The following is a 14,008-nucleotide window of genomic DNA, read 5'->3' on the forward strand; positions in this document are numbered from 1 at the left end:
AGGTACTATATAGCAGACAGTACCTATAGCTACTATGTGGCAGACAGTACCTATAGCTACTATGTGACAGACAGTACCTATAGCTACTATATGACAGACAGCACCTATAGGTACTATATGGCAGACAGTACCTATAGGTACTATATAGCAGACAGTACCTATAGCTACTATGTGGCAGACAGTACCTATAGCTACTATGTGACAGACAGTACCTATAGCTACTATATGACAGACAGCACCTATAGGTACTATATGGCAGACAGCACCTATAGGTACTATATGGCAGACAGTACCTATAGGTACTATATAGCAGACAGTATCTATAGCTACTATGTGGCAGACAGTACCTATAGCTACTATATGACAGACAGCACCTATAGGTACTATATGGCAGACAGTACCTATAGGTACTATATGGCAGACAGTACCTATAGCTACTATATGACAGACAGTACCTATAGCTACTATATGACAGACAGTACCTATAGGTACTATATGGCAGACAGTACCTATAGCTACTATATGGCAGACAGTACCTATAGCTACTATGTGGCAGACAGTACCTATAGGTACTATATGGCAGACAGTACCTATAGGCACTATATAGCAGACAGTACCTATAGCTACTATGTGGCAGACAGTACCTATAGCTACTATGTGGCAGACAGTACCTATAGGTACTATATGGCAGACAGTACCTATAGGCACTATATAGCAGACAGTACCTATAGCTACTATGTGGCAGACAGTACCTATAGGCACTATATAGCAGACAGTACCTATAGCTACTATATGGCAGACAGTACCTATAGGTACTATATGGCAGACAGTACCTATAGGCACTATATAGCAGACAGTACCTATAGCTACTATATGGCAGACAGTACCTATAGCTACTATGTGGCAGACAGTACCTATAGCTACTATATGACAGACAGCACCTATAGCTACTATGTGGCAGACAGTACCTATAGCTACTATGTGGCAGACAGTACCTATAGCTACTATGTGGCAGACAGTACCTATAGGTACTATATGGCAGACAGTACCTATAGGCACTATATAGCAGACAGTACCTATAGCTACTATGTGGCAGACAGTACCTATAGCTACTATGTGGCAGACAGTACCTATAGCTACTATATGACAGACAGCACCTATAGGTACTATATGGCAGACAGTACCTATAGGTACTATATGGCAGACAGTACCTATAGGCACTATATAGCAGACAGTACCTATAGCTACTATATGGCAGACAGTACCTATAGCTACTATGTGGCAGACAGTACCTATAGCTACTATGTGGCAGACAGTACCTATAGCTACTATGTGGCAGACAGTACCTATAGCTACTATGTGGCAGACAGTACCTATAGCTACTATGTGGCAGACAGTACCTATAGCTACTATGTGACAGACAGTACCTATAGGTACTATTTTACACAGTGCCTATAGCTACTACATGGCAGACAGTACCTATAGATACTATGTGCCAGATAGTACCTATAGATACTATATAATAAACAGTACCTATAGATACTACATGACAGACAGTACCTATAGATACTATATGATAAACAGTACCTATAGCTACTATATGACAGACAGTACCTATAGCTACTATATGACAGTACCTATAGCTACTGTATGACAGACAGTACCTATAGCTACTGTATGACAGACAGTACTTATAGCTACTGTATGACAGACAGTACCTATAGCTACTGTATGACAGACAGTACCTATAGCTACTATATGACAGTACCTATAGCTACTATATGACAGACAGTACCTATAGCTACTGTATGACAGACAGTACTTATAGCTACTGTATGACAGACAGTACCTATAGCTACTGTATGACAGACAGTACCTATAGCTACTATATGACAGTACCTATAGCTACAATATGCTTTTAATGTACAAAATATGAACTTTTGTATCTAAAAATATTTACGTTGTATATTATTTTAATTTTTAAGTTTATAATAACAACTGAAACTGACTGACCATAACCCTAATCAACCTGTACTAGGGGATGGTTATCTTGAGGTTATCTTGAGATGATTTCGGGGTTTAGCGTCCCCGCGGCCCGGTTCTTAACCAGGTCTCCTTTTTGTTACACACCATCCAGGAAGCAGCCCGTAACAACTGTCTAACTCCTAGGTACTTATTTACTGTTAGGTGAAAAGAGGCATCAGGGTGAAAGAAAGTCTGCCCATTTGTTTCCGCTTCCAGCGTGGATTAAACCCGGAACTGCAGGACTACGAATCCCGAGCGCTGTTCACTCAGCTGTCAGGCCCCTGGGATACTAGAGTTATACTAGGCTGTAGTAGGCTTATCCAAGTATACAAACTCCTAGGCCTAATTTAGTGCATATGTGTACCATACTTAACCCAGGAGATGTTTTTTTTTCCCTTGAGTCTTCAACATAATTAAGAACGTAGATTAAAAACAAAACGTTGATTTTAAAAACATTGATTTTTTAGGTATGGAGTAGTGCATAATTTGTACATTCCGTTCATAGTCGCTCTAGGTATTAACCTTCCGTAATGCCAGTATGAAATATTGTATTAAATGACTGAACAATTTTACTGGTTCATGATCTTAAGCACAGACCACAAAAGAGTGAGTGTTGACGCCCCTTGTCTGTAACTATGATATATGAGAATTCTAAGCTCTTAGTTATGACCGAAATTTCTTAAGATCCACAACCCTTACGAGAAGTTCAATTTGTCCAAATCTTGCCATTTGTCGGTGTTTCAGGCTATCAGCCGACGACACCCATTTTGCTGGTATTTATGACTTAACTGATTCTGTAAGCTCTCTCTTACAGTCAGTTAAGGTATGTCCATGTTAAGATTTTACCAGCGATTCCATACAGTTTAGACCTGCAGGGTACTTAACAAAATTTATCACTTTAGAATTTGTTTACTATTGAAATATAGCACCAAAATCCCGTAGATTTTTATTCTATATATTCTTCGTTACTGTTCAATGTTCTGATGCACAAATTAACAATTGATATTCCCACACTACCTGACGAAGGCGTCATTTGTTATGCCGATGATATGTGCATTGTTGCAAATTCCCAAATTAGACTGCAAGCTCTACTTGATTCATTCGCTGCTAAAAGCATTGAATGTGGTCTTGTTATCTCTATAACTAAATCCAGAGTTCTCCATCCCAAAGAGAAAACTCATGTCCCTATAGCTTTCAAGGTCAACAGCCAGAACATTGAAACGTGTGGGCAGCACAAATACCTTGGAGTTGGTATTAACAGTGACATTGTAAATGATCTACACCGTAGGTTAAAAGAAAGACTAAAACCATTGAGAACACTTACTGGTAAGAATATTGGTATCAATATTAAATATGCTAGACTATTCTATATGATGTATGTTAGATCTCTCGTTGATTATAATGCTCTGCACTTAATTAATTTCCCCTCCTCTGTGTTGGACAAACTTGAAGTAGTACAGAATGAGGCCATGAGGATAATTCTTGGTGCCCCAAGATGCACAAGAATCATCAACATGCGGGAAGAACTGAAGCTTCCAACCATACTAGAGAGAATAATGCAAGTTAACACTACCTTTTGTCTTAAAGTCATGAGAGATCCTACATCTCCTGCATTGCTCAGAGACAAATTATTTAGTGCTGTTAACACCCTTTTGACTGGTGCCGACATACCAACTCACTCCTTTTATGATAATTGGCTGAGAAACAATGCTTACAATCTCATTAAACTTAACATTCCTTTTAAGTGCAATCTACCTGTCTCTGATATTCCTCTTTATCTGTACCCCACCATTCAAGTATCATACACACCTGTCACCAAGAAAGATAATGAGAATTATGCTCCACTCAAAGCTGTCACTCTTGAAACAATTGCCTCCTCCATCGACAGTCTAAGATCTCACGAGCACTGTGTCTACACCGACGGCTCAGTCCAGTCTTCTACTGGACGGACTGCAGCGGCATGTAGGTTTTATAGAAATAATATTTGCACAAAGACTGTCAGTGTCAGGTTAAACAACTGGCTGACCTCCACACAAGCAGAACTAGCAGCATTACATTTAGCAACCAGCACATTAAAAAATATTGGAGGAGGAATAATATTCTGCGATTCAAAGTCTGCTCTTCAAGCAATCGAAAACTTCTCTTGGAAGATCGACAGCAAGAACCTCATACTCCCAATTATAAATGACCTAATTGATGCACAGAGTAAAGGGTCTCGAATCTCCTTTGTATGGATACCTTCACACATAAATATAACCCATCATAATGAGACAGACATTGCAGCCAAATTAGCGTGTAACAAGTTTGAAGTTGAATTAGATCTAGGTATTACCATCTCTGCTGTCAAAACTGTATTGGCCCAAACATTCAGATCTGATAGGAAAGAACTTACTGACTCCCAACGACCTGAAAGTACTAGTATAAAAAGCTATGATTTGTTCAGATCTGAAACCTACATCTATGGACAGCACAAAACGTCCACTAGACTGTGCGACACAGTGGTTGCAAGGATCAGGTTGGGTTACCGTTACCTGTGGCAGGTGGCTGCAGGTGACGGGTCTCCCAATCCTGAGCACTCCAGTTGCAAACTCTGTGAGCAGGAACTACGGCATGATCTCCCGCACTACATCACTGAATGCCCAGTTATTAGACCTTTCAGACCAGTTGGCATGAGGTACCTGGAGCTTTGCAATTACTTTATTCACTCGTATTCTTGAAGATATCCTCACAGTATACCCAAAATTTACCAGTGCAGGCTATTAAACACATGGCTCTGTATGACTAACCATCCTGCGAGATGGGGACTTGTATTACCACTGCTACCTTATTCAATCTTGTGTTGTTGATATCCTCAAAATGCATCCGGAGTCTGCCAGTGCAGACCGCTTATCACATGCCTCTGTATGACTAACCATCCTGTGTGATGGGGATTTTTTAGCATCACCTAGTTAGCTTTTTTGACACACTGTACTCCACTTCATATAGTCTAGGGTAGCTGCACTAATGCAGATGTACCTAATATGTTAATAAAAAAAAAAAAGTTGGACACCTGACTAACCATCCTGTGTGATGGGGATCTTTAGCATCAGGTCTAGTTTTTTAACAAACTGTATACTCCCCTTCATATAGTCTAGGGCAGCTGCACAAATGCAGATGTAAACATCTGCATTTGTGCAGATGTAACACCTAAATATGTTAATTAAAACAAAACAAACAAGTTGGACACCGTCGAGTCCGCCAGAATGTAAAGAGCAGATCTTGGCCAAATTCATTAAATCACGTGTACAGGGTAGTTACGAATATATTCTCGACTACAATGTTGTTCCGAACATATTCGCGTCTAAAGGGACGATCCAGATATATTCACGTCTACAGGGACGTACCGGATATATTCATGTCAAAAGAGACGTTCCAGATATATTCACGACTAAAAGGATGTACCGAATATATTCACGTCTGAAGGGACGTTCTGGACATATTCACGTCTACAGGGACGTTCCGGTTACATTCATGTCTACAGGGACGTTCCGGATATATTTACGTCTAAAGGGACGTTCCAGATACATTCACGTCTACAGGGACGTTCCGGTTACATTCACGTCTAAAGGGATGTTCCGGATACATTCACGTCTAAAGGGACGTTCCAGATATAAGGAAATCAAGAGGGACGTTACGGTTATATTCACGTCAATAAGGACACTCAGGGTATATTCACTTCAAACGGGGGCGTTCTGTAGATATACTCTCTCAGAGACATCCCGGATATATTCACTTCCAAAGGGAATAATTTTACGTCTATAGCAACTTTCTACATGCAAGTTTCAACAACATTCACGTTTAGGCTGTTTTTCCGTCTGTAGCGTCTCTAAGACTATTCTGTATCAACATATGACGCTGAGGCTATTATTACGTCTACCTAAGACGCCAAGGCTACCTTGTATGTCTACACGAGCCGCTAAAGCTTTATTTACGTCTAGATAGGAACAATACGACTATTTGTACGTGGAAGGAGACGCAAAATCTATTTTTAATTTTACATGAACCTGTATTGTTCACCGATACAGGGACTGGATGTCTCATCACTAAGAAATAAATTAATATTTTAATGAGCAATTCCAATTTGCTGTGTTTACTGCCACTGTGTATGTGCTTTAATAAGGCTTCTACACATGGAGACTCCTAGACGGGACTTCTGCACTTGGAGACTCCTAGACGGGGCTTCTGCACTTGGAAACTCCTAGACGGGACTTCTGCACTTGGAGACTCCTAGACGGGACTTCTACACATGGAGACTCCTAGACGGGACTTCTACACATGGAGACTCCTAGACGGTTCTTCTGCACATGGAGACTCCTAGACGGGGCTTCTGCACTTGGAGACTCCTAGACGGGGCTTCTGCACTTGGAGACTCCTAGACGGGGCTTCTGCACTTGGAGACTCCTAGACGGGGGCTTCTACACAAGGAGACTCCTAGACGGGGCTTCTACACATGGAGACTCCTAGACGGTTCTTCTGCACATGGAGACTCCTAGACGGGACTTCTGCACTTGGAGACTCCTAGACGGGGCTTCTGCACTTGGAGACTCCTAGACGGGGCTTCTGCACTTGGAGACTCCTAGACGGGGCTTCTACACATGGAGACTCCTAGACGGTTCTTCTGCACATGGAGACTCCTTGACGGAGCCTCTACACATGGAGACTCCTAGACGGGGCTTCTACACATGGAGACTCCTGGTCGGGTCTTCTACACATAGAGACTCCTAGACGGGGCTTCTACACATGGAGACTCCTGTTCGGGACTTCTGCACATGGAGACTCCTAAACGGAGCTTCTGCACATGGAGACTCCTGGTCGGGGCTAGTCAGGAACAACAAGGCAGCCATTAATATAATAGATAGAGCAGCTTCAGTTGCTTTCAGGAGTGGCTCCAGAATCTTAATCAAGCGCGATTTCAACCATGGAAAGATACGTCTGGGAGAATAGGGATCCACGTGGAGGTGCAGATAAATGGAGAGCTAAACTCTTGGAAGTGGCAACAAGGAACTTTCTGAGCCAACATGTCAGGGAACCCACAAGAACGAGAGGTTAGACTCGACCTGGTATTCACCTTTAATGAGTCAGAAATAAGGGAAGTCAAATTTGAAGCTCCCATAGGAATGAGTGACCACAGTGTATTGATATTTGAGTATTAGGTGGAGGTAGGGATAACGTATCCAAGGATGGGACTGGAAGGGAAAAGACTAAATTACCGAAGAGTAAAATATGACGAGATGAGGAACATCCTCAGGGGAATACCATGGGAAACAGAACTCAGAGATACGACTGTACAGGATATGATGGACTATGTCACACAGAAATGCCAGGAAGCTGCAGACAGGTTTATCACGGTCCAAAGGAAGAAAAATTAAAAGCAACAGAAGAATCCATGGTTCAACCAGGAATGTAAGTAAGCGAAGCTATTGATTAAACGAACATGGAGAAACAACAAAAATAAGAGAACACTAGAGAGCAGGGAGAGATACCAGAGGGCCAGAAATGAGTACCTCAGAGTTAGGAGAGAAGCAGAGAGGCAGTATGAAAATGTCATCGTGAGTAAAGCTAAGACCCAACCAAAACTGCTCCACAGCCACATGGAGGAAAACAGAGGTGAAGGAACAAGTGATGAAACTGAGAAAAGGGGAGAATAGATACACGAAGAAGGACAAGGTGGTGTATGAAGAACTCAACAAGAGATTCCAAGAGGTCTTCACGAAAGAACAAGGAGAAGCCCCTACACTAAATGAGGAAGAGGCAAGCCAAGCAATCTTGGAGAAATTTGACCTCACCAGTGATGAGGTCAAAGGGAATCTGTTGGAGCTGAATGTGACAAAGGCTGTTGGGCCTGACAAAATCTCACCGTGGATACTAAAAGAAGGTGCAGAAGCACTAAGTGTGCCACTCTCAATGGTGTATAACAGGTCACTGGAAACAAGAGACCTGAAAGCTGGAAAACAGCTAATTTAGTCCCAATATACAAAAAGAGTGACATTCAAGAGACACTGAATTACAGGCCAGTTTCCCTGACTTGTGTACCATGCAAGGTGATGGAGAAGATCGTAAGGAAAAGGCTCGTAGAGCATCTGGAAGGAAATAGCTTTGTGACACACCACCAACGTGGGTTCAGAAATGGTAAATCGTGCCTCACAGGTTTAATCGAATTCTATGACCAATCAACAAAAATTTGGGAAGAAAGTGAAGAGCGGGCAGATTGCATTTCCTTGAACTGTCAGAAAGCCTTTGACACAGTATCCTATTAAAGGCTGTTACAAAAGCCTTTAATAGGAGCAACAGGCAGGAGAGAAAGGTAAGGTGCTCCAGTGGATAAGGAAGTATCTAAGCAACAGGAAACAGTGTGTAACTGTGAGGGGGGGGACATCAGAGTGGCGAGATGTCACCAGCGGAGTCCCACAGAGCTCTGTACTTGGACTCACCCTGTTTCTAATATATGTAAACGATCTTTCATAGTTTTTAAGTTAAATCTTTCAGTGTTAAGACTCATTCCTCTCAATGTTTACGGATGATGCAAAAATTATGAGGAGAATCAAGACAGATGAAGATAGACAGAGACCACAGGATGGTCTGGACAAACTGGAGAAATGATCTAGAAAATGGCTACTAAAGTTCAACTCAAGAACGTGTAAAGTAATGAAATTAGGAGAAGGGAGCAAAGGCTGAACACAAGGTAACATCTGGGAGGTGAAATCCTGCTAGAGTCAAATAGAGAGAAGGATCTGGGAGGTGATATCACACCGAACCTGTCCCCAGAGGCCCACATCAAAAAGATATCATCAACAGCATATGCTAGGTTGGCCAACATAAGAACTGCCTGTAGAATTTTGTGTAAGGAATCGCTCAAGACTCTGTATACCACTTATGTCAGACCAATCCTGGAGTATGCAGCTCCAGCCTGGAGCCCATACCGAGTTAAACATTGGACAAAGTTAGAGAAGATTCAGCGGTATGCCACCAGGCTCGTCCCGGAACTGAGAGGTATGAGCTACGAGGAAAGCTAAAATAACCAACTACAAAATTCTTGACAGGGAATTGACAGGGTGGACAAAGACAAACTCTCTAGCACGGGTGGAACACGAACAACACAGGTGGAAACTTAGTACCCAAATGAGCCTCTGAGACATTAGAAAGAATTTTTTCAATGTTAGAGTAGTTAACAAACGGAATGCTTTAGGCTGTGATGTGATGAAGGCTGACACAGTTTCAAATGTATTTGATAGAGCCCAGTTGGCTCAGGAAACTGTACACCAGTTGATTAACAGTTGAGAGGCGGGACAAAAGAGCCAGAGCTCAACCCCCACAAACATAACTAGGTGAGTGGACACACACACACGGACACAAACGTATACATACATACAGGGGGGCCGGTGGCTGAGTGGACAGCACGCTGGACGCGTGATCCTGTGGTCTCGGTTTCGATTCCCAGTGAGGGCGAGAAACAATGGGCAGAGTTTCTTTCACCATGATGCACCTGTTACCTAGCAGTAAATAGGTACCTGGGATTTAATCAGCTGTCACGGGCTGCTTCCTGGTGTGTGTGTGTGTGGGGGGGGGGGGGAATAGTAGTTAGTAACAATTGATTGACAGTTAAGAGGCAGAGGCTTTCAGCTCTGCCGAAAAAGCAGAGCTCAACCCCCGCAAGCACAACTAGGTGAATACACACACGTACACACACGTACACACACACACACGCGCACACACACACACACACACACACACACACACACACACACACACACACACACACACACACACACACACACACACACGCAAGCCCATATCACACACACACACACACCCACACACACACACACACACACACACACACACACACACACACACACACACACACACACACACACACGCAAACCCATATCACACACACACACACACACACACACACACACACACACACACACACACACACACACACACACACACACACACACACGCAAGCCCATATCACACACACACACACACACACACACCCACACACACACACACACACACACACACACACACGCAAACCCATATCACACACACACACACACACACACACACACACACACACACACACACACACACACACACACACGCAAGCCCATATCACACACACACACACACACACACACCCACACACACACACACACACACACACACACACACACGCAAACCCATATCACACACACACACACACACACACACACCCACACACACACACACACACACACACACACACACACACACATTGACACCTGCTGGATCTGGATGTTAGAAAGGCTGTTGGTCCAGATGGGATCTCACCATGGGTACTGAAAGAGTGTGCAGAGGCACTTTGCCTGCCACTCTCCATAGTGTATTGTAAGTCACTAGAGACGGGAGACCTACCAGAAATATGGAAGACGGCGAATGTGGTCCCAATATACAAAAAGGGCGACAGACAAGAGGCACTGAACTACAGGCCAGTGTCCTTGACTTGTATACCATGCAAGGTGATGGAGAAGATCGTGAGAAAAAACCTGGTAACACATCTGGAGAGAAGGGACTTCGTGACAAATCGCCAACATGGATTCAGGGAGGGTAAATCTTGCCTTACAGGCTTGATAGAATTCTACGATCAGGTGACACAGATTAAGCAAGAAAGAGAGGGCTGGGCGGACTGCATTTTCTTGGATTGTCGGAAAGCCTTTGACACAGTACCGCATAAGAGGCTGGTACATAAGCTGGAGAGACAGGCAGGTGTAGCTGGTAAGGTGCTCCAGTGGATAAGGGAGTATCTAAGCAATAGGAAGCAGAGAGTTACGGTGAGGGGTGAGACCTCCGATTGGCGTGAAGTCACCAGTGGAGTCCCACAGGGCTCTGTACTCGGTCCTATCTTGTTTCAGATATATGTAAATGATCTCCCGGAGGGTATCGATTCATTTCTCTCAATGTTTGCGGACGATGCTAAAATTATGAGAAGGATTAAAACAGAAGAGGACTGTTTGAGGCTTCAAGAAGACCTAGACAAGCTGAAGGAATGGTCGAACAAATGGTTGTTAGAGTTTAACCCAACCAAATGTAATGTAATGAAGATAGGTGTAGGGAGCAGGAGGCCAGATACAAGGTATCATCTGGGAGAGGAAATTCTTCAGGAGTCAGAGAAGGAAAAAGACTTGGGGGTTGATATCACGCCAGACCTGTCTCCTGCAGCACATATCAAGCGGATAACATCAGCGGCATATGCCAGGCTGGCCAACATACGAACGGCATTCAGAAACTTGTGTAAAGAATCATTCAGAACTTTGTATACCACATATGTCAGGCCAATCCTGGAGTATGCAGCCCCAGCATGGAGTCCATATCTAGTCAAGGATAAGACTAAACTGGAAAAGGTTCAAAGGTTTGCCACCAGACTAGTACCCGAGCTGAGAGGTATGAGCTACGAGGAGAGACTACGGGAATTAAACCTCACTTCGCTGGAAGACAGAAGAGTTAGGGGGGACATGATCACCACATTCAAGATTCTGAAGGGGATTGATAGGGTAGATAAAGACAGTCTATTTAACACAAGGGGCACACGTACTAGGGGACACAGGTGGAAACTGAGTGCCCAAATGAGCCACAGAGATATTAGAAAGAACTGTTTTAGTGTCAGAGTGGTTGACAAATGGAATGCATTAGGAAGTGATGTGGTGGAGGCTGACTCCATACACAGTTTCAAGTGTAGATATGACAGAGCCCGATAGGCTCAGGAATCTGTACACCTGTTGATTGACGGTTGAGAGGCGGGACCAAAGAGCCAGAGCTCAACCCCCGCAAACACAACTAGGTGAGTACAACTAGGTGAGTACACACACACATACCCACACCCACACACACACACCCACACCCACACCCACACACCCACACACACACACACAACCACACACACACATACACACACACACACACACCCACACACACACACACACACACACACACGCAAGCCCATAACACAAACCCTCGGCTTTAATTAACATAAACCCTCACACTCTGTACCATAACACACACAAACTTAATCAGTTAATCTCAATTTGTCCACAGGATGCTTATTACAAGCTGACGACGCAGAAGCTGTCAAATGCTTTCCTTTTAAGCTGGCGATACAGAAGCTGTCAGACGCTTTCGTTTTAAGCTGACGACGCAGAAGCTGTCACTTGCTCTCGTAAAGTATTGGCGTTATCCCGGGCTCGTTTAGGACGCTCTCTTTATTATGTTATAAAGATCTCTTCTCCTGTCCTATTTATGGCTCGTAAAAATCTATATCCAGTGAGCACTACCAAGAGATGAGAGGAGGGGAGTGGGGCGCCCATGGGAGGGATAGGGGAGGGGAGAGATGGGAGAGGGAGGGTGAGAGTTATATGGGAGGGCTCGGGGGAAGAGGGATGGGAGAGGGAGGGTGGAGTGTCCATGGGAACGCTGGAGAGAGAGAGAAAAAGAGAGAGAGAGAGAGAGAGAGAGAGAGAGAGAGAGAGAGAGAGAGAGAGAGAGAGAGAGAGAGAGAGAGAGAGAGAGAGAGAGAGAGTAGAGAGATTTAAGAGTTAGAACTGTGAAGGGTAGGGAAAAAATAGGTTGGAAGAGGAAATGGAACGACAGTGCAGAAGAAAGAGAAGCGAGAGGGTAGGTAGGTAGAATAGGAAAAAAATAAAGGATAGGTGGAAAAAGATATGGTAAGGAATGAAAGAAGTGTATGGAGTAATATGGAAAATCACAGCAGAGAAAGGAAAGAAAGAGGTATAGGGGAAGGGATGGTAGGCATGAAAGTGGTACTTGGTTGTGGGAGACGGAGGTGAGTTAACGTGGGAGGAGAGTGATAAATATGGTGGGTGGGAAGAGGTTAGGTGGGAGAAGCCTTTGGAAGTAGGTGGGAGAAGCCTTTGGAAGTAGGTGGGAGAAGCCTTTGGAAGTAGGTGGGAGAAGCCTTTGGAAGTAGGTGGGAGAAGCCTTTGGAAGTAGGTGGGAGAAGCCTTTGGAAGTAGGTGGGAGAATACAAGTGACGGAAAAAAATCCTTCAATAATAATTATATTTTAAATCCACCTTCCACCTCTTCACAGGAAGGTTGCTCAAGGCGAGAAAGCAGCAACTGATTCCTCTGTGAATCACAACTCCGAGACGCTGGAGTCTTAACCCCGCTTGTTCTCCTGACTCTGACTTCCTTGGTCAGTTTTATCACCCAGCTTCTTCAGGAATTTAGTAATGAATATGAGAGTAAGAGTTATATCAATGATTCGAGCAGCAATCATCGCGATATTTGTTGCAGTCTTCACTTGACAAGGAAATTTTGAAGTGAACTCTACAGAAGTTAATTTTAAAATGTTATTAGACCTAACGTTAAATAACATTTCGTTATATCTCTCAACATCTTCGTAGACCGAGGGAAAGTTGGCATAAGAGTACATATGTTACATAAGAGGACGTGACAGGTGACTGTCTCCCAGTCGTATGTGGAGTGGGACGGTTGGTGCAGTGCGAATTGACAGTTTTCTTGTGTCCTTGTGAACGGTAGTGCGTTCTTATGTCCAAAGCATCTGTTGATATCCAGACAGAAGTGTGTGTTATCCGCCTTTGTTATACCATTTCTTCTATTGATATCCTTCTTCTTATCTTGAGATCTTGATATGATTTCGGGGCTTTTTAGTGTCCCCGCGGCCCGGTCCTCGACCAGGCCTCCACCCCCAGGAAGCAGCCCGTGACAGCCGACTAACACCCAGGTACCTATTTTACTACTAGGTAACAGGGGCATAGGGTGAAAGAAACTCTGCCCATTGTTTCTCGCCGGCGCCCGGAATCGAACCCAGGACCACAGGATCACAAGTCCAGCGTGCTGTTCGCTCGGCCGACCTGCTCCTTCAACAATGTCACCCCCCTAATGCTTCGTCTTTCTACAGCATTTAAGTTAAGTTTTTTTAA

At 43.8% G+C, this 14,008-nt stretch overlaps 1 protein-coding gene across 1 annotated transcript in view; it reads left to right on the forward strand.

Annotated features, from left to right (window-relative positions):
* The window catches only part of LOC123759495 (uncharacterized), a 430,513-nt gene that overhangs the window by 242,476 nt on the left and 174,029 nt on the right, over positions 1 to 14,008 (forward strand). The window lies entirely within an intron of this gene.

The sequence above is a fragment of the Procambarus clarkii genome, chromosome 32, assembly GCF_040958095.1.
Source record: "Procambarus clarkii isolate CNS0578487 chromosome 32, FALCON_Pclarkii_2.0, whole genome shotgun sequence".
NCBI classification, from domain to species: domain Eukaryota; kingdom Metazoa; phylum Arthropoda; class Malacostraca; order Decapoda; family Cambaridae; genus Procambarus; species Procambarus clarkii.